The following is a 20,986-nucleotide window of genomic DNA, read 5'->3' on the forward strand; positions in this document are numbered from 1 at the left end:
GCTGCAAACGTAAATTAACGTTCTAAAATGGTGCCTTTTAAAAAAAACAATTCTGCCGTTGAGGTCAGCTATATGTTCTTTCATAACTAAAGGGCATTGCTTGTGTATGGCTATAGCCACACCTCCAGATTTAGGGCGTGGGGAGTTGTTAAGATACCACTGATTATAGAGGTGATGGGGTAGGTGAGGGACCAAGTCAGTGTGAAAATGGGTCTCCTGCAATAGAAGGATATGTGTCCCCAGACGCTTCGTCTCAAGCCACAACTTACTGCGTTTACAAGGCAGTCTCAAACCGTGAAGATTGTACGATACAACCTTCATAGAAGCCATGGAGGGGGGAAGAGAGTGGAAGACCATTTTGACCACCAACAGGAGCTGAGAACAGACCGATCCATAGGGCTTTAAGTGCTGAGAAAACCGAAAACATATATTAAAACCAGGAAAACAAAAAACCTTGAAAACATTTAAGAATAAAAATGCTCAGAGAAAGTATCCGAGTATCCAACCTCTAATCGGGGGCCTCCATCTATCCTTCTGGCCAAAAGAAGAATAGGGGTCAGCGATCAGGGTGAGGTCCCAATTAGGGGACATAACTCCAAGGAGTTGGCCTATTAGGGGTAGGTGATGCGGCACCCAGTGCGGGCTCAGCAGAAGACCCGCTGTTGAGCAAGTGCAAATCTACAACCTCAGTGTGTGGAACAAACAGTATTACCACAACAGTACTCAAAGGGTATAAGTCCTCAATGATCAATTATGGGGGTACTGGATAGTTCCCCAGGGCCCTCACTCAATAGGGGAGGAATGCGTAGGTTGTAATGCGGTATGAGAGGAGTCCCTTCTGTTCCTGTTTCGGGTTCTGCATCGAGCGGGTTGCAACAGCGGAGTGCGCGATGGAAGCGGGATCTCAGGGGAGGACCTCCAATGTGAAATGTCCACTGCAGGTAGGTTAAGGTGTTTCAGAAACTTGGGCAGATCATCCTTATTCCGTAAGATGAATTACCGGCCTTCTTTGGTCATTGACAGGTGGAAATGGAACCCCCACTTGTATACCGGTTTGGCATCCTGTAAGGCTTCAAGCAACGGTTTGAGGGTTCGACGTTGCATCAGAGTGCATCTGGAAAGATCCGGGAAGAAAGACAGTTTTGCACCGTCAAAGTCCACATGACAGACACCCCTGACATGGAACATAATCCGCTCCTTCAAAAAGTATTTGTGGAGTTTGCAAATTATATCTCTCTTTTTATCAGGGTCCTCTGAGGGCGGGTGAAGTGCTCTGTGAGGGTGGTCAATTTCAATATGGTCAGGAGCCTCATGTCCCAGAATTTGTTTAAAGACCCCTTGCAAGGTGGGGACTATGTCCCCAGGGGCTGTGGCCTCTGGTAGGCCTCTAATGCGGATATTAACTCTGCAGCTCCTGTTCTCCAAATCATCCATCTGGTCTAATAAAGAGTTAGGCCGGTGGTCTTGCGTTCTACATTTTTCAGTGAGGGCTTGCAGGGTGGGTAAGACATCCTCCCACTGTGATTCCAGGGCCCCAACTCTACCCCCAATAGGTGTCTGCTTGAAGGGCTTCTATATCCTGTCTCAGGGCTTTTCCACTCTGTGGGCAAACAGCTCTAGATCAGCCTTAGTGGGGAGGGATAGTATGTGAGCTTGCCGGTCCCTATCATCCAAGACTTCTCCCACATCATATTGCCGGTATTGGCTGTCTGAGCAAAAGGGTGAGGTGCACGTGCAGCATGAGGATGCTCACCTGGCGTGGGTTTCTGTAAAGTACACATCCAGGGATCCAGAGCGGCTCAGTGGGGTCCGCTGTGGCTGCGGGGACATCCGTTGCTTGGGGGGGGTATATTTGTGAAGCAAGGTCTCCAAGGACAGCTGCTGTGGATGCTGAAAAGAGAGTGAGTCTCGTGGAGCTCTGCAGGCACACGTCCTCACACAATCATGCTGTGGCCTCGCCCCCCCACCTGAGACCTTGTAACACTAAACGAGTCACATGACACCGGGGAGGGAAAATGGCTAATTGGGCCCAATTTGGACATTGTCACTTAGGGTTGTACTCACTTTTGTTGCCAGTGGTTTAGACATTAATGGCTGTGTGTTGAGTTATTTTGAGGGGTCAGCAAATTTACACTGTTATACAAGCTGTACACTCACTACTTTACATTGTAGCAAAGTGTCATTTCTTCAGTGTTGTCACATGAAAAGATATAATAAAATATTTACAAAAATGTGGGGGGTGTACTCACTTTTGTGAGATACTGTAAATTATCACTTTGTACGCATACTGTATGTGTCTTTACATGTTTAAATGCATCTATACGCGCATATTTTACTGATCATTAAGCAGGAACTTTTCTTCTAGAAAACACATCTGTAAGAACATCAGTAAAAAAATTTAAGGCTGTGTAATTGAAGCCTAAGGGGCCATACACACTATACAATTGTCTTTAGATTTTTTACTTTAGATTTACCAAAACCATTTAATATGAGGTCAAATCTAAACACTTTCAACTTGTATGCAATCAGGCAGGCCCTTGCACTACATAGTTGAAGGTAAATCTAAAAGAAATCTAACAACAAAAGTTGTATAGTGCGTATCCAGCTTAAGGGGGACCTGCAATTATCCAGTTCAGAAAAAAACACAGCTCAGCGCACACAGTGTGAACGAGTCCCTTACCCAGTGCTGGGACAAGGTCATCTAGACCCCAGGATGAACATGCCAAACTGTGCCTCCCCTCCCCCCCCCAATATATATAAGCATTATGTGTCAGCAAAAATATCCCCGCCCCCCCAAAACATTGGTCAATAATCTGCATGATTACCCCATAAGCATAAATTCCCTCCTCTCCCAGTGCAAATTTACAAGCCTTAACTGCTACAATCTCCCCTCCCAGTACAAATTATTGTCCCATCCACCCCCAAAGCCTCCCCAGCACAAATGTCGCCAAAAAAAAAAACACCCCTCCTAGCACAAATCCATCACCCCTCAAATGTCCCCTCTTAGTACACATTCTCTCCCCCCAGTGGCGTAGCGTGGGGGGTGCAGGGGGGGACAAGCCGCACCGGGCGCAACATCTGGGGGGGCGCATCCGCAGTGTCACTCTGTCTGTCTGACTCTGGCATACACAGTTCACACACTGTCTGCGGCTGCCTCCATCTTTAGGCTGAGAGATGTCCAGCGCGGCCGCCCTATGGCTGAAAATGGTGGGTCGGGGCGGGGCTGGACTGTGCCTCACCTGTCAATTGGTGTAGGGTGGGGTGGCGTTGCAAGCCAAGCCCCGCCTATTCCGCCTCTCCTCAATGCTCAGTCAGTTTAGCAGCGAGTGAGTCAGCAGCCTGGCGCTGTCACAGAGTGGGTTTTTTTTTTTTAATCACCTGATTAGAGCCAGAGGCTCTAATAGGCTTCAAAAAAGGGTGGACCCGGGGCACCGAGTAGTGCGCCCCGAACCCACCCATTGTGTGACAATAGCAAATGAAAATTCGCTATTGTCACATGGATCCTCCTCCTGGCCAATCAGGAAGCGGGTCCGAGACCCTCTTCCTGATTGGCCGAAAGGCGAACTCATGCCATTGGCCGAGGAGGAGGCGGGAGGACTCGAGGAGACGCGGGGAACTGAGGAGAAGCCGTCGCTGCAGGTAAGTCTCTCTGCATTGAAGGGGGCACGCAGGTGACTCTGCATTGAAAGGGGGCACGATGATCTCTCTGCATTGAATGGGGGCACGCTGGTCTGTCTGCATTGTAAGGGGGCACGATGATCTCTCTGCATTGAAAGGGGGCACGCTGGTCATTCTGCATTGAAAGGGGGCACGCTGGTCATTCTGCATTGAAAGGGGGCACGCTGGTTTCTCTGCATTGAAAGGGGGCACACTGGTCATTCTGCATTGAAAGGGGGCATGCTGGTCATTCGTCATTGAAAGGGGGCACGCTGGTCTGTCTGCATTGAAAGGGGGCACGATGATCTCTCTGCATTGAAAGGGGGCATGCTGGTCATTTTGCATTGAATGGGGGCACCCTGGTCATTCAGCATTGAAAGGGGGCACGCTGTTCATTCTGCATTGAAAGGGGGCACGCTGGTCTCTCTGCATTGAATGGGGGCACGCTGGTCATTCTGCATTGAAAGGGGGCACGCTGGTCATTCTGCATTGAAAGGGGGCACGCTGGTCATTCTGCATTGAATGGGGGCACGCTGGTCATTCTGCATTGAATGGGGGCACGCTGGTCATTCTGCATTGAAAGGGGGCACACTGGTCTCTCTGCATTGAAAGAGGGCACGCTGGTCTCTCTGCATTGAAAGGGGGCACGCTGGTCATTCTGCATTGAAAGGGGCACGCTGGTCATTCTGCATTGAATGGGGGCACGCTGGTCATTCTGCATTGAAAGGGGGCACGCTGGTAATTCTGCATTGAAAGGGGGCACGCTGGTCTCTCTGCATTGAAAGGGGGCAAGCTGGTCATTCAAACTTGTATTTAGATGCATTTTACTTTAATTACATCAGTATTTTCATAACAAACAATACATGTGTTTGGGGGTAAGGGTTTCTTTAACTAATCTAGTGGAAGAGACTCGAGTGCTAAAATCCCGCGGGTTAGGGGGCGCAAATTACTTGCCTTGCCCCGGGTGCTGACAACCCACGCTACGCCACTGTCTCCCCCCATTCCAAATCCCCTTCCTAGCACAAATATCCCCCCAATCATCCCTACTAGCAAAAACTACCCTCCCCCCCAATATTTTCCTCCTAGTACAAATTCCCTCCCCCCCCTCTACCATATCAAAACTTCTAACACAAACCCCCCAAATCCCCCCTCTTAGCACAACTCCTCTTCTCCCACCCCCCCCCCCCCCCTGCAACAGAAATCCCCCTAAATCACCACACCTAGAGCCCCCCTCCCTCAAACTTCCCCTCCTAGAACAATTTCTTTCCCCTGCTGCCCCCAAACTCCTCCTCCAAACACAAATACCCTCCCCCTCAATCTCTTTCACATGACACCACTGTGCCCAGGGCAGACGCCCCTCATCCTGGCCCTGCCCTTAAAGGAAGAGGTACAATTTACCTCCAATTCCTGATCGCTGAAATGGCAGTACTTAATAAATCCGGCACAACAACAGCGCGGTAGAATATGGGCCGGCTCACGCTAGAACGCATTTCATGCACCACATAGGAACGCTCAGCCCTAGATGTGTCCCATTGTTACCGACACCCCAAACGCATCTACAAGACAAGCAGTGCGTTTGTGGCCACCAAACTGCATCATAGTGACGCACCATCCGGTTTGGTGCAGCGTGTTTGTAAAAGTAGTGACGTTTTGCATTTGTCAACCTATGGAAATGAATGGGCCGTCAAAACCGGAATGTGCAAAAATGTGCGCATTCAAACGCACACATTCCAAGGCAGTTATGGCGAACCTTGGCACCCCTGATGTTTTGGAACTACATTTCCCATGATGATCACCTACACTGTCGAGTCCAGGAGCATCATGGGAAATGTAGTCCCAAAACATCTGGGGTGCCAAGGTTCGCCATCACTGTTCTAGGGTGAGCCGCCCTACAAGTCTCGCAAATGAGAACTACTCTAGAAGGCGCAGGCCTGTGGACTGCATAACTTTTTGAATGGTTTTATATACAAAAGAGGGAAAATATGAACACAATACTTGAGATGATAATAGTAATATTAATAGGGGTGCAGGGGTCCCACGTGACACATAGGACAGACCCCCAGCCCCCACACACAGATCAGATCGTACATGCCTCCCCCCAAGTCATACACAGAATACACAATGCCGGAGTTACCTGTCCGCTCAGCCCGCTCTCCCGCGAACTCCCCTCCTCATTTCCCGGCAGCGGACTGTAGAAGGACGCGGTATTCCGTCTCCATGGAGACCAGACGGCGGACTGACTTCAGCAGAAAGCTCGGTGTGCGCAGGCGTGTCTGGCGGCTGTGTCCTGCGCAGGCGCAATCCCGGTTTGTGTAGTTCAATGACTGTAATCTATTGGAACAATGGACAGCACTAATCTGTTTTAGCAACGCCGGTATTTTAATGATTATAAAGTGGAAGAGCTCTGTACTAATCCCCATATATATTGTATGCTGTGCAGCGTTGTCTTCTATCTCCATAGATACCATACAATTACATAGTATTAATGAGGGGACTGTGGACTGGTAACCAGTTTAGGGAGTGACTCTGCTGGTGTAAAAATAAAGAATTATATTCAAGTATGTGTTCCTAAATCATAAAATTCCCTTTTATTGCTCTCAGCCTCCACCAAATCTCTGGGGGCTTGTTTACACTTGCGGTTGGGGCGGTAAAACCCCATGGCTGAGACACCTTTTTAACCGCTCCTCAACTACTCCCCTTTTTGTTGTCACACAAAGAATTCTACCACCCATCATGATGCCTGGATGATACCGATCACAAAGCATGACCCATTGAAAAGAATAGGGCCACGCAGCAACCCCCCACAACCATGCACATCTGGTATTTAGGGAGTTAAAACAGGTGGTGAGAAGCGGATAGGACATCTCTTCACTGCCTGTTAAAGCGGAGTTCCACCCAAAAGTGGAAGTTCCGCTTTAGGTATTCTAACCCACTGACATGCCACATTTGGCATGTCATTTTTTTGGGGGGGGGGAGCAAGTACCTAGTTTTGACAGGTACCCGTTCCCACTTCCGCTCGGAGCGCCGCGGCGCCCTGAGCGGAAGTTCTCCTCTCCCCCTTCCTCCCTGCAATCTTCTGGGACATGTCAGAGGTCCCAGAAGATTGCCGGCCAATCAAGACGCGCGACTCGCGCATGCGCAGTGGGTACCCGGCTGTGAAGCCACAAACTGTCACAGCCGGGTGCCCACAGCAGAGAGAGGATCGAGGATTCAGGCGGCCGCATCGCTGGACCGTTGGACAGGTGAGTGAAATGGCTGGAACTCCGCTTTAAAAGTACTTTGAAGAGCGATCCAAACATGGATCACATGCGTACACAAAGCCTAAATTCCTTCTTTTTTTATTTGCTGCTATGATGAGATTTTCTATAAGAGGATGGCTACATTTCTTCTCCATGGTGTCACTGTATACAGGACTGGTGCAAGGATTTTTGACACCCTAGGCAAAACTACATTTTGCCGCCCCTCCCTGGCTCGGCCCCTGACTCAATTTTTTGAGGTGCGTCACCACCTATTTCTTCAGCCTTGGTCTGCACCTGACCCATCCTGAAAACAAATAATGGCGACACCAGCTCGCTTCCTCAGGCCATAGATATGGACAGGTTAGGGTAGTATACAGGCAGGCTAGGGTAGTATACAGGCAGGCTAGGGAAGTATATAGACAGGCTAGGGTAGTATACGGACAGGCTAGGGTAGTATATGGACAGGCTAGGGTAGTATATGGACAGGCTAGAGTAGTATACAGACAGGCTAGGGTAATATATAGGCAGACTAGGGTAGTATATAGACAGGCTAGGGTAGTATACGGACAGGCTAGGGTGGTATACAGGCAGGCTAGGGTAGTATATAGACAGGCTAGGGTAGTATATAGACAGGCTAGGGTAGTATACGGACAGGCTAGGGTAGTATATAGACAGGCTAGGGTATTATTACGGACAGGCTAGTGTAGTATATAGACAGGCAATGGTAGTATATGGACAGGCTAGGGTAGTATACGGACAGGCTAGGGTAGTATATAGACAGGCTAGGGTAGTATTACAGACAGGCTAGGGTGGTATACAGGCAGGCTAGTGTAGTATATAGACAGGCAATGGTAGTATATGGACAGGCTAGGGTAGTATACGGACAGGCTAGGGTAGTATATAGACAGGCTAGGGTAGTATTACGGACAGGCTAGGGTGGTATACAGGCAGGCTAGGGTAGTATATAGACAGGCTAGGGTAGTATAGAGGCAGGCTAGGGTAGTATATAGACAGGCTAGGGTAGTATACGGACAGGCTAGGGTGGTATACAGGCAGGCTAGGGTGGTATATAGACAGGCTAGGGTAGTATAGAGAGATGCTAGGGTAGTATACAAGCAGGCTACTGTAGTATACAGGCAGGCTAGGGTAGTATACAGGCAGGCTAGGGTAGTATATAGACAGGCTAGGGTAGTATACAGGCAGGTTAGGGTGGTATATAGACAGACTAGGGTAGTTAACAGGCAGGCTAGGGTGGTATACAGGCAGGCTAGGGTAGTATACAGGCAGGCTAAGGTGGTATACAGGCAGGCTAGGGTAGTATATAGACAGGTTAGGGTAGTATACAGGCAGGCTAGGGTAGTATATATACAGGCTAGGGTGGTATACAGGCAGGCTAGGGTAGTATATAGACAGGCTAGGGTAGTATACAGGCAGGCTAGGGTAGTATATGGACAGGCTAGGGTAGTATACAGGCAGGCTAGGGTAGTATATGGACAGGCTAGGGTAGTATATGGACAGGCTAGGGTGGTATACAGGCAGGCTAGGGTAGTATATGGACAGGCTAGGGTAGTATACAGGCAGGCTAGGGTAGTAAATGACAGGCTAGGGTAGTATATAGACAGGCTAGGGTAGTATACAGGCAGGCTAGGGTAGTATATAGACAGGCTAGGGTAGTATACAGGCAGGCTAGGGTAGTATATAGACAGGCTAGGGTAGTATACAGGCAGGCTAGGGTGGTATACAGGCAGGCTAGGGTAGTACACAGGCAGGCTAGGGTAGTATATAGACAGGCTAGGGCAGTATAGGGGCAGGCTAGGGTAGTATATAGGCAGGCTAGGGTAGCATACGGACAGACTAGCAGCAGTGCAGTACAGTTCTGCATCTGTTTTTGTCGTACCTTTCCAGGCATCTTCTGGGTCCACAGGGTAGGGGCTGCCAATTTTCTGGGACTATGTGTCACATGATGCTCCCCTAGCTCCTAGTCACTTCCAATTCACCCTCCACTGTGGCCAATGGGGAGAAGAGTAAGCAGAAAGCCGGTAGGCACTGCTGACAGGTGAAAGGGAGGGGGCAAGCGGGGGAAACACTCTTGCAGCCGGCAGCTCACCTCTTCCTTATGTCACAGTGCCACTGCCTTTGATATCTGGCGGACTGAGCAGGGGAAAAGAGCCTGCCTTGCTATCAGTGCTTCAGTCACGGGGGGGGGGGGGGGGGGCAACGCCCCCTACAGATAGGCACTCTAGGCCGGCGCCTACCTGACCTATGGGTAGCGCCGGCTCTGACTATATGTAGGAATATACTCACCCTCTCTTACCCACTCCCGAGGTGGACTATGGGCTATGGGATTTGTAATGTATATAGAGCATTGCACATGACTGCAAAAAAACGTGCACTGCTCGTTCCAAACAAACAAAAGTCTGAGGAAGAGGAGAGGTTTGGGAGCTCACAAAGACAGAAAAACAAAATAAGGCTTCGTTCACATGGGCATATGACTCCATGGCCTGCGTGATGGCCGTATTCCAAAGAAAATTAATAAGCCATTGCGCTGACTAGAGCCCAATCGTCATTTAGCGGGGCACTTAAGAGGGCCAGGAGAGTGGTAGGGAACACCAGGTGAAGTGGATGCAGCTCCTCTCAGACTTGGTCTTGAGATCCTAATGCACATATAACAAACAAACACAAGAGGGCTCCTCCATTTTTTTGTAGTGATTTATTAAAAAGAATAAAAGACAATAAAAATGCATTTAGTAGTTAAAAGTGGATCAAGGCTTGTCATAAAGGATCACTGTGAGGATGTGGAGCTCTGCAGGCATGTTGCTGGCAGAAGCAGAGTTCTTGGTGGAAGTACAGCTGCCAGGCTTCAGGCTGGAACACAAGCAACAGTGGCTTCGGTAAGTAGCAAGATGGCTGCAGCTCCAAACAGCACCTCTCTAGGCTAGGTGATGGTAACTGGGAGTGGAGTGTCCTGCAGAGCTCCACATCCTCACGGTGATCCTTTGGAGGTCTATATGGGTTAATGACAAGCCTTGATCCACTTATAACTACTGAGTACATTTTTATTGTCCTTTATACTTTTTAATAAATCACTACACATATATGGAAGTGCCCTCATGTGTTTTTTATATGTGATGGACATGTTTACCCACATGAGGATGTACAGGTGACCCATGTATCCCTGTGCAGGCAGTCCCATTGCTGTCGAATGAAGCCTAAGAAACATTTTGACAGGTTTGCTGGTGAGTGGCCCCCAAATACACACATAGTACATTTAGGGCCACTCACCCACACTGGGTAAATTCTGATTAAAATGTCTGTCTCCGCACAGCTGCTGCATTCCTATAAATCTACATCTGCCTTCCTAGACATTGGTCTGCCTGCACTCTGCACCTGGTGGCTAAAGCTGCAAAAATAAACGGGACTCATGTTCTACAGGCCTCAGAGCCTTTATACATGGGGCTTAAGAATATTGTTTAGTGTCACTTAGAAAAACATAGAAAAAATGTACCACCCTCTACTGTGTGCTACTAATGGTGAGAGTAGGAGAAACATGGCTGGCTCTGGGTTAGACCTATGTCATTAAATCTGTGTCAGGATTCAGTGAGTCAGGGCTGGATGACTTATCCTGGCAGCTCTCCCCCTGTTTCTGGGACATTGGAGAATATTCTAGAACTAGTGGGTGGAGGCTAGGAGTGGCTGCTATGAATATTTATGGGCCCTCAGCCAATTCCCAGGAGTGGGCCTGGCAGGGGACTGGGAATTCCATAAATAGACATGGGCCATGCCATGTACACCCCTCGTTTAGTTGCAAAAAGAATATTTTGGTGCAGAGCGCCAGTTCCCTGCGCTCAGAGAGGTGTAGTTTCTAGTCCACCTTATTTAGGGTCTTTCCACTGTTTCTGGAGCTGTGGACTCGACAACCCAGGATAAATGCTGTCGCCTTGCTGCCCTTTATACGACCAGGGAAGTCTGGAAATACTGCAAACAACAAACAAACACAGGGGCGCACAGGCCTAGTGCATTATCCTTTGGTTGGTTTATTTAAAAGAAAAGATTTAAAATACTCACAAACGAGTTCTTGGTTAAAAGCATATCACATAAGGAATGCAGTCCTCAGTTGTGTGATCCGAGGGTAGGTTATCCCTTGAATTCGTAATGGCTAACGCGTTTTTGAGGCTTAGCCTCTTCCTCAGAGCCTCCTTTTTAAATAAACCAACCAAAGGATAATGCACTAGGCCTGTGCGCCCCTGTGTTTGTTTGTTGTTTGCATGTACACCCCTCACATTTTTGTAAATATTTTATTATATCCTTTCATGTGACAACACTGAAGAAATTACACTTTGCTACAATGTAAAGTAGTGAGTATACAGCTTGTATAACAGTGAAAATTTGTTGTCCCCTCAAAATAACTCAATACACAGCCATTAATGTCTAAACCGCTGGCAACAAAAGTTAATACACCCCTAAGTGAAAATGTCCCAATTGGGCCCAACTAACCATTTCCCTCTCCGGTGTCATGTGACTCATTCATTTTACAAGGTCTCAGGTGTAAATGGGGTGCAGGTGTGTTTAATTGCACCTCATGGCAAAGAACTCTGAGGATCTGAAAAAAAGAATTGTTGCTCTACATAAAGATGGCTTGTGCTATAAGAAGATTGCCAAGGCCCAGAAAGTGAGCTGCAGCATGGTGGCTAAGACCATACAGTGGTTTAACAGGACAGGTTCCACTCAAAACAGACCTCGCCATGGTCAACCAAAGAAGTTGAGTGCACGTGCTCAGCGTCATATCCAAAGGTTGTCTTTGGGAAATATATGTATGAGTGCTGCCAGCATTGCTGCAGAGGGTAAAGGGGTGGGGGGTCAGCCTGTCAGTGCTCATGCATCAAATTGGTCTGCATGGCTGTTGTCCCAGAAGGAAGCCTCTTCCAAAGATGATGCACATGAAAGCCTGCAAACAGTTTGCTGAAGACAAGCAGACTAAGGACATGGATTACTGGAACCATGTCCTGTGCTCTGATAAGACCAAGATGAACTAATTTGGTTCAGATGGTGTCAAGGGTGTGTGGCGGCAACCAGGTGAGGAGTACAAAGACAAGTGTGTCTTGCTTACAGTCGAGCATGGTGGTAGGAGTGTCATGGTTTGGGGCTCCATGAGTGGTGCGGAACTGGGGAGCTACAGTTCATTGAGGGAACCATGAATGCCAACATGTACTGTGACATACTGAAGCAGAGCATGATCCCCTCCCTTCAGAGACTGGGCCACAGGGCAGTATTCCAGCATGAGAAAGACCCCAAACACGCCTCCAAGAAGACCACTGCCTTGCTAAAGAAGCTGAGGGTAAAGGTGATGGACTGGGTAAGCATGTTTCCAGACCTAAACCCCATTGAGCATCTGTGGGGCATCCTCAAATGAAAGGTATAGGAGCGCAAGGTCTCTAACATCCACCAGCAACATGATGTCATCGTGGAGGGGTGGAAGAGGACTCCAGTGGCAACTCGTGAAGCCCTGGTGACTTCCATGCCCAAGTGGGTTAAGGCAGTACTGGAAAATAAGGGTGGCCACACAAAATATTGACACTTTGGGCCCGATTTGGACATTTTCACTTAGGGGTGTACTCACTTTTGTTGCCAGCAGTTTAGATATTAATGGCTGTGTGTTGAGTTATTTTGAGGGGACAGGAATTTGCACTGTTATACAAGCTGTACACTCACTACTTTACCTTGTAGCAAAGTGTAATTTCTTCAGTGTTGTCACATGAAAAGATATAATAAAATATTTACAAAAATATGAGGGGTGTACTCACTTTTGTGAGATACTGTAGGTCTCAACTAACCAAATGGCTTTGACCCTCTTGTATAATAAAAGGAGTCAAGATCGCTTAGTGGTCACCCAAAGACCAGGGATGTCCTCGGCTACTCTCTGATATCCTTTCCTCGTGACGACATCATCAGTGACTCCTCTGGCAGCAAGATTGTTATTGGAGGAGAAAGAAAGAGAAGGACGGGCTTCTCAGAGGGTAAAATTGCTTCAAATTTTTTATAAAGACACTCGTTGCCGGTATACATACATAAAAATCTTGGGCATCCCATTAGTGCAAAGGAAGCGGTGGGCCGCTAAACCCCAGTGTGCATTCCATCTGCATAGAAAGTTATGCACCATGCTTTCCAACATGATGGGTTTTCGTCACTACGTAACAATCTTCAGAAGTCAGTAGTCGCTCTGTGTGCCCCAAAGCTTTATACAATCCGCGATCACTAGAACAACGCCCCTTTCCCTTTACATGAATAATGTTATGCATATCACGTGGCGAACCTCAAGTCCTGCTGCTCAGCCCCTAAATAGGACGTTATCTTCATAGTTCCTCTAATATAATGGAAATTGACTTTTCAATATGTGTATCCAAGGTTGCCTTGTGTAACTATCCCAGTGTGTGGTGGCCATCTAGTGGTAAAAAATAAAATTACATGCTAAATGGATAGCACTGGGCAATTATTACCCAATACCAACCTATAGTCATGATTTACTGCAGTGAGGTGTGAGTTACAGGGGAAGTGCCTGAAAGTACCGTATATGCTGATGAAATTGGGATGAAAAACAGTATAAACAAATGAAAATTGTGTACTAACTAAAAATAAAAATAAATAAACCCTTGTTAAAGCTGATAGCATTTACACATGGATGGATGACTTATTAGTCTTACTCATCTAATTATGTGTAATATTATATTGCATGTACTAAAATCTTTGCATAATAGGGGGCCTAAAAAACTCAACATAAGGGGGAAAAGTTTTTTTCCCCTGTGGGTTTTTGGTGTAATCCAAAGATAAAAACTATAGTGTGACTGCTGCACAGTACATTTAATAATTTGATGAAGTGATTTATGTCTATATCAATATTCATACCCCCCAACACTTTTGGGGGACATTGAGGAAGGACACAACAAAACTATAGGAGAGGTAGAGGAGGAAGGGGGGGGGGGGAGAAATTGGCAGTACACCCGCCCACCCCCAACAACAAGTGTAGAAGGGGGGGCACAGAGGGTGCAGAGGAGGCCACAGCAAAAATGATACGAGAAAAGTAGGACAGGTCATTTTTAATTTAAGTGGAGTAGTGTTTTCAGAAAACAAATTAAGAGTTTTTGACCTGGGACCTAAATTTGCCCCTGATAGGAATATTGAGGAGTTTGGGACATATACAGTATAGGCACACAAAAGTTCATACGTAAGTTGAACCTAAAAAACATTTTCTTACTAATACAATGACTACAGCCAATTCAAGTTCAAAGTATCAAAATAGTGGCCTTAGAAAAAATTTCACTTTAATCCGAAAGGCCCCCTCCAGCCATTATATTAAGACTTTAAGGTTGAGGGTTGAACAAGACATAAAACATATGAAATATGTTTTACATATTTAACAAGAAATATAAGAGAACAAATATAACATATGGAAAGGCATTATAGTGTTAGAGAGTAGAAAGGACATGGCAATCCGCGGGGGATTACTCATCTTGAATGAAGGCTACAACAAGGAAATCAATAGATTGGTTGGTGACACCACAACTTATGAAAAATTAAAACAGGACCCCCACGTGTTTAAGAAAACACATAAGAAGGGCATACTGAACAAAAAGGAGTATACATACCCTATGCTGCCCCCCAAAAAACACTGATGTACCAGGTTCCTAGGGTTCATAAAAACCAGACACAACCACCGGGGAGACCCATAACAAGTTGGGTCAATTCCTTCTTTGAGGATGGAAGAAAACCTAGATAAATATATACTACCCCTAGCACAACAATACCCAGCATACCTTAAAGATAGTAAACATTTAATTAATATACTGGAAGACCACCACATGGAAGAGAACATCATCTTGGCCACTGTGAATGTGGAGTCGCTCTACACCATGGGTGTCCAACCTTTTGGCTTCTCTGGGCCACAATGAGTGTAGAGAAATTTTCTCGGGCCGCATGTAAAATATATACTATACTTAAGGTATATAAGTAATAAAATGCTGCCGCGCCCTTCCCGTAAAACGCCCCCCCCCCCCCCCGCACTAACTTAACAACTAGAGGATGGTCAAATGAAATGGAATCAGTATACAGAGGTTCACTTCTTCTGAGAGATAATAGAGGAACACTCTAACCACTATGACCACTTCAGTGATTTGAAGTGGTCATGGTGGTAGGAGTCAGAAACACTGCAAATGCTCGCCTCCCCCCTCCCCTCCGAGGCAGCCTCTGCCTACAGTTGGAAGCTGCTGAGGCCGTGCCCCCGACCCGACTTTCTTCCTCAAAAAAAATGTCAGGGGGCAGTGGGCCGCATTGCCTGCGGTTCTGGGCCGCATGCGGCCCTCGGGCCGCAGGTTCGAAATGCCTGCTCTACACGAACATTCGCCAGGATGATGCATTGAGAACAGTTAAGTATGCCTTAGGCCCTAGAATTAGAGTAAGAGAACATCTTACCAATATCAAAAAGGGCTTCAAAGAGCATAGCCTTTCTAATCACTTTAGACTATACCATAATAGAGATCCCAGTCTTCTCACGTTTTGTGGCATTGACAAAATAGAGAGACACTGGAGGGCACTGACATGTGAAAAGCCGTGTCACAAAATGAGACACACTGGATATATGAGTTATGCACTGAGTCCCCATGGTAAGAATATTGATATAGACATAAATGGTTTCATATCAAATTATTAAATGTACTGTGCAGAGTCACACTTTAGTTTTCATCTTTGGATTACACCAAAAAAACCCACAGGAGAAAAATACTTTTCCCTCTTATGTTGAGTTTTTTAGACCCCCTATTATGCACTGTCCTCATGGTATGAATATTGATATTGACATGAACTCCTTTATATTAAATGTACTGTGCAAATTACATGGCAATTCATTTTTAGATTACACCAAAAACCCACAGGGGAAAAAACTTTCCCTTCTTGTGTTTAGTTTTTTTAGGCCCCCTATTATGGATAGATTATAGCACATGCAATACAATATCACATACATAGAGGGGTAGGACTAATAAGTCATCCATACATGTTTAAATGGTATCACCTTTAACAAGGGGTTTATGTATTTTTATTTCATATTTTAATTAATACACAATTTTATTAATTTATAGCTGTTTACAGGCATTTTTCATGCCAATTTCATCAGCATATACTTTCAGGCACTTGCCCTGTAACTCACAGCTCACTGCAATAATCATGATTATAGGTTGGTATTGGGTAATAATTGACCAGTGTTAACCATTTAGCAAATAATTTATTTTTTGCCACTAGATGGCCACCACACACTGGGATAGTTACACAAGGCAACCTTGGATACACATATCGAAAAGTCAATTTTAATTATATTTGAGGAACTACTAATATAGCATTCTATTTAGGGAATGAGCGGAAGGAATTAATGTTTGCCACGTGATATGCATAAAAAGATTCATGTAAAGGGAAAGGGACGTTGTTCTAGTGATTGTATAAAACTTTGGGGTGTGCACCGCGACTTCCAACTTCTGAAGACGTTATGTAATGATGAAACGCAATGTTTATGTTGGAACACACGCCTAACTTTCAATGCAGGTGGAACGCACGCTGGAGTCTAGAGGCCCATGGCTTCCTTTGCACTAAAGGAATGTCAAAGTTTGTGAAACATTTATGTATGTATACGGACAACGGATGTTTTTATTCCACCACAAGGAAAAGATATCAGAGAGCGGCCAGAGGATACCCCTGGTCTTTGGGTGACAAAGATACAACAAGAGGTTCAACTCCATTTGGTGAGTGGGAATCTATATCACACAAGTGGTGGATTGGTGGCACTAAAGTGGATATTGTAGCTGAAGAAATCAATATGGCCCTTTAACACATGTTGAAAGGACTTGTCATATTGAACACCACACCTATTTTGGACTGAGCACTTTTTTTTATTATTGCTCACTATTTGAATTTATGTTTTTTTGTCTGAGATTTGTATATTTGCACAACAGTAAATTCTATTATATTTCATGTATTTGATTTGCACTTGTGAGCGCTGTTTTAACACACGGAGCCAACATTCCAGTGTGTTACTTTTGAAAATAGCTAATAACCTGTGTTTTTGTTTTAATTGCATGGTTTGGAAGAACAAATACACGTTCCAAAAGGATTTAGGCAGCAGGAAGATCGCCATCAGCAAAATTCAAAACTGGTTATGTGTGGTATCAATGCAAACTGGATGTTTCACATTCAAAAAGGGGGCCTTCCCCATCGACAAAATCCTGTCTCCTCTGCACATCACTGACTGACAGCATCACTTATTCACAGCAGCAGCTAAAGCATCCTATGGAGCCTCCTATAGCCAAGAGTTGTTTTATAGCGGTGTTATTTACCCCCATAAATGTATTAAATTGCAGCTTACCAGTTAGATGCGATGGCTTCTTTAGTTTCCTTCTTTTTTTTCCTTTATTTGTACCTGGTGATCCAGCCAATAAGTCTGTTATATTTTAAAGTCCTTTAACAGACCAAGCTGTCCAGCAAAAATGGCAGTTACAGGATTGGGACAAACCATTTAAAGTGGTTCAAAAGGCAGAAGGTTTTTTACCTTAATGCATTCTATCTCTCTCTTACCCATCCCTGAGGTGGACTATGGCAGCCTTTTTCAACCAGTGTGCCTGTTGAAAAAAAACGCCTGCAATAACACACCTGGGCTTTTTTTTTTTGGCGCAGGTGTTTTTTTGGGCATTTTTTTGGAGTCTTTGGAGGCAGGCAAAACATCTGAACTTCTGTATAGGGGTATATATACACACACACTTATATGTATTATATACATACACACATATAGGTGTAATAGGAGCGGAGCCATATGCCTGTTAATTATTTCATTAGCGCAAGCATAGTGTTCTGCTATTTTCACACCTATATATGTGTAGGTGTATATATACATACATGTGTGTGTGTATATATACCCCTATACACAAGTTCAGATGTCATGCCTGACTCCAAAGACCCCAAAAAAATGCCCAAAAAAAACGCCTGCAATAACACACCTGTCATTGCAAAATGGTGTCTGCATAAAGCAGCCTTGAGAGAAAAGGAAGTCCTCTTCTTCCTCCCGCTGCTCTGCCTCGACTTCCCTGTCCATAATGCCATGCAGAGAATGCTCCAGCAGGATCACAAGTGGGATAGTGTCACTGACGCATGCATTGACATGGTTCACTATCCTTGTCGCATCCTCAAATGGTGACAGTACAGTGCATGCATCCTTTATCAGCAGCCATTGGCATGGAGAAAAAAGCTGAGCTCCCCTGAGCCTGTCCTTGTGCCATACTCACACGGGTACTCATTGATTGCCCTCAGCTGCATGTGCAGCCGCTGAAGCATTGCTAACGTTGAGTTCCACCAAGTGAGCATGTCACAAATCAGGCGGATTTATGGGCAGGTGGGATTCCCGCTGAATTTCAACCAACCGAACACTGGCTGTGTATGACCGCCTGAAATGGTTACAGACTCTTCTGGCCTGGCTTAGAAGATCTTGAAAACCTGGGTACCTGTTGCTGGAAATGCTGCACCGCCAAATTGAGGACATGTGCCAGGTATAGCACATGTGTTAACTTTCTCTGTTGAAGAGTGGACAGAAGGTTAGTGCCATTATCGCACACCACCATTCCTGGCTCAAGTTTACATGGGGTGAACCACCTCTGGACCTGCCCCTGCATAGCTGAAAGAATTTCTGCTCTGGTGGGGCTCCTTTCTCCTAGACAGACCAGCTGAAGCACTGCGTGGCATCATGTGCTAAACTGAGCTTTGAGAAGTGGGCCAGGAGATAACAGCTCCACAATCTGCTGGAATAGGTTGGCTGGTCTCTACTGTTCCATGAAGGCTGCCTGCGGAGGACATCTTGCCTCATTGGGGTTGTTCTTCCCCCTCACTTTCCTCCTCTGCTCTATCCTGCACCTAAGTCACGTCAGTGACCTCATCCTTATCATCTCCTCCATCCTCATCAACACTGGAGTCAACTTTGCAATATGCTGCGGGTGGGGGAACATGACTGCCAATTTGTTGTTTATCAATGTTCTCCCCTCTCTGTAGGCTCATGTTCCTCCCTCCCTCAAACTCATCACCGACACTACACTATACTCACACTACACTGACACTCTACACTCAGAGTCACAATGACACACTAGCTCATTAGTAGCAAACAGAGAATTGCACTTTCAAAACTGATTTACCGCAAGAGCTATTTAACCACCTTTTATTTGCTGTTATTTAACTCTTGTGAATTTACTCCATGGTGTAGTATACCTGGAGTAATCATCTATAAAAGTGAGAAAATACCTCTTATTTCCTGGAGTCAATTTTTCCATTGGACCACAAGGATCTGAATGAATTAAGTCCAGAGGCTTGTTAGCTCTGCTGTTACTCTGCTTTGGAAAGGCTTTTCTTGTCATCTTTTCTTTTATACAGCTGGTGCATTTCATTGTTTGATGACATGGACTAATATTTATGCCATTTGCATAGTCATTCTCAGTTAATTTCTTTATTATGTCAAGACTTCTGTGCCCAAGTCGTCTGTGCCATGTGTGAATGCAGTTTGAATGTTTTTCCTCCTTGGCAGTATTAACCACCTCATTGCAGTTCAGCTGATACAGTTCATCTGTACTTTAAGCCTTTGCAAGTAAGATATCTCCTTTTGTGTTGGCACAACTGTCATCTAGGAAGTTCACTACATTGCCTTGTTTTGTGAGCTTCTTCACTGACAAAAGATTAGTTTCAAGGGCAGGGACATAGAGGACACTTTTTACAGGTATCTTTCTGGTGACACTCTGGAAAATAGGACAGTAAAGAAAAATGCCTCCTATTCCTTCTGATTCCATTATTTGCCCATTAATTGTGGCAATTCTTTTCTGTTTTACTCTGGTCAATGTGACTAAGAAATGACTGTCATGTGACTCGTAGCTCCTGATTTAACACACCATGCCTGCAAAGATGAGGTGCAATTTTTGGACTGAAAAACATATTCATTATCTAAAGCAAAATCAGTTTCTTCCTTTCACACTTTTGTAGTTTAGTTTGTTTTTGCATTCTAACTTTCCAGATTGCCATCTGCTTTTAAATAACCTTGACATGAGATTTTAATGATTGGGTTTACATCTACTGTAATGTGGATACTGCCAGACTCAAAAGCTACTTGTACCTTTATCTTATTTGTAACTTGCTGCATGCACAGGCATTTTTTCTCTTTCATTTATTGACGGACACAGCTCCTGAGAATCTTGACCAGTGGGTTATACTGCCCCTTACAGGAGTAGGACACTAGACAGAAAAAAGACATGACTACACCTATGGGTAGTCCCCTGAGGTATAACCCCCCTCTCTGCTATAGGTACTGAGTTTTTATATGCCTAGTCAGGAGTAAGGACCTAGTTCCTTGCTAGATAGATTTTGTCTCCTGTTTTTTTCCTGTGAGATCTACAATCAACTGCCGGACAGGGCGACGGGCTGGATAATCTAGATCCAGTGGTCACCCTAGTCTGGCCAGCTAGTGTGCGCAGACCACAGCTCTGCGCTAGTTCAGCCGAAACATAGCCCCAGACGGGGGCTAGCCTGCAAGTTAAATGCCTCACGAGGTCGCATACGACCAGGTCTCAGCCTACATAGCAGTGTTCCTCCTGGCCAACAGCCCCCCATTTAGATGATGAGGAGGTTCTGTCCTGGAGCGGTGCCAGTCTGGTTCCTGGTATGGAGGGTTTTGGTGTGGACATGGGCCCCTCCCTAAGACCCCCAGGTTTCCCTCCTTCCCGTTAGACAACCCCCTGTGCCTTGGTGGTCCCCCCTGTGCCATGGCGTAGTGTGGCGGTTTGGGCTACTTTCTGGGGCTGGGGCAGGGTGCTGTACTGGTAATGACGGCGGATGGGTGCGCCACCGGTGACTGGGCGATAGACTTAGGGGGATGGGACTGTACCTGGTGGGGGCTCATGACAGGTTCCCCCTTCCCTTATGTGCCTTGCCTGGGCCCCAGGGATCCCTCCTGAGTCCCTGGGAGCCTCGTGGAGCCATGTGGGGCCGCTATTTTGCTGTGGCCTGTATTGTGTATAGGCCAGCAACCATGT

At 46.0% G+C, this 20,986-nt stretch overlaps 1 protein-coding gene across 1 annotated transcript in view; it reads right to left on the reverse strand.

Moving 5' to 3' along the window:
• ANKEF1 (ankyrin repeat and EF-hand domain containing 1) overlaps positions 1 to 5,929 on the reverse strand; it is a 70,165-nt gene extending 64,236 nt beyond the window's left edge. Inside the window, exon 1 of the mRNA XM_082249955.1 lies at positions 5,792 to 5,929. The gene's annotated coding sequence lies outside the window, so the exon portion shown is untranslated. The remainder of the gene's footprint in view (positions 1 to 5,791) is intronic.
• Between the last annotated feature and the right edge of the window lie 15,057 nt (positions 5,930 to 20,986).

The sequence above is a fragment of the Pelophylax lessonae genome (assembly GCF_965119305.1).
Source record: "Pelophylax lessonae genome assembly, chromosome: 3".
NCBI classification, from domain to species: Eukaryota; Metazoa; Chordata; class Amphibia; order Anura; family Ranidae; genus Pelophylax; species Pelophylax lessonae.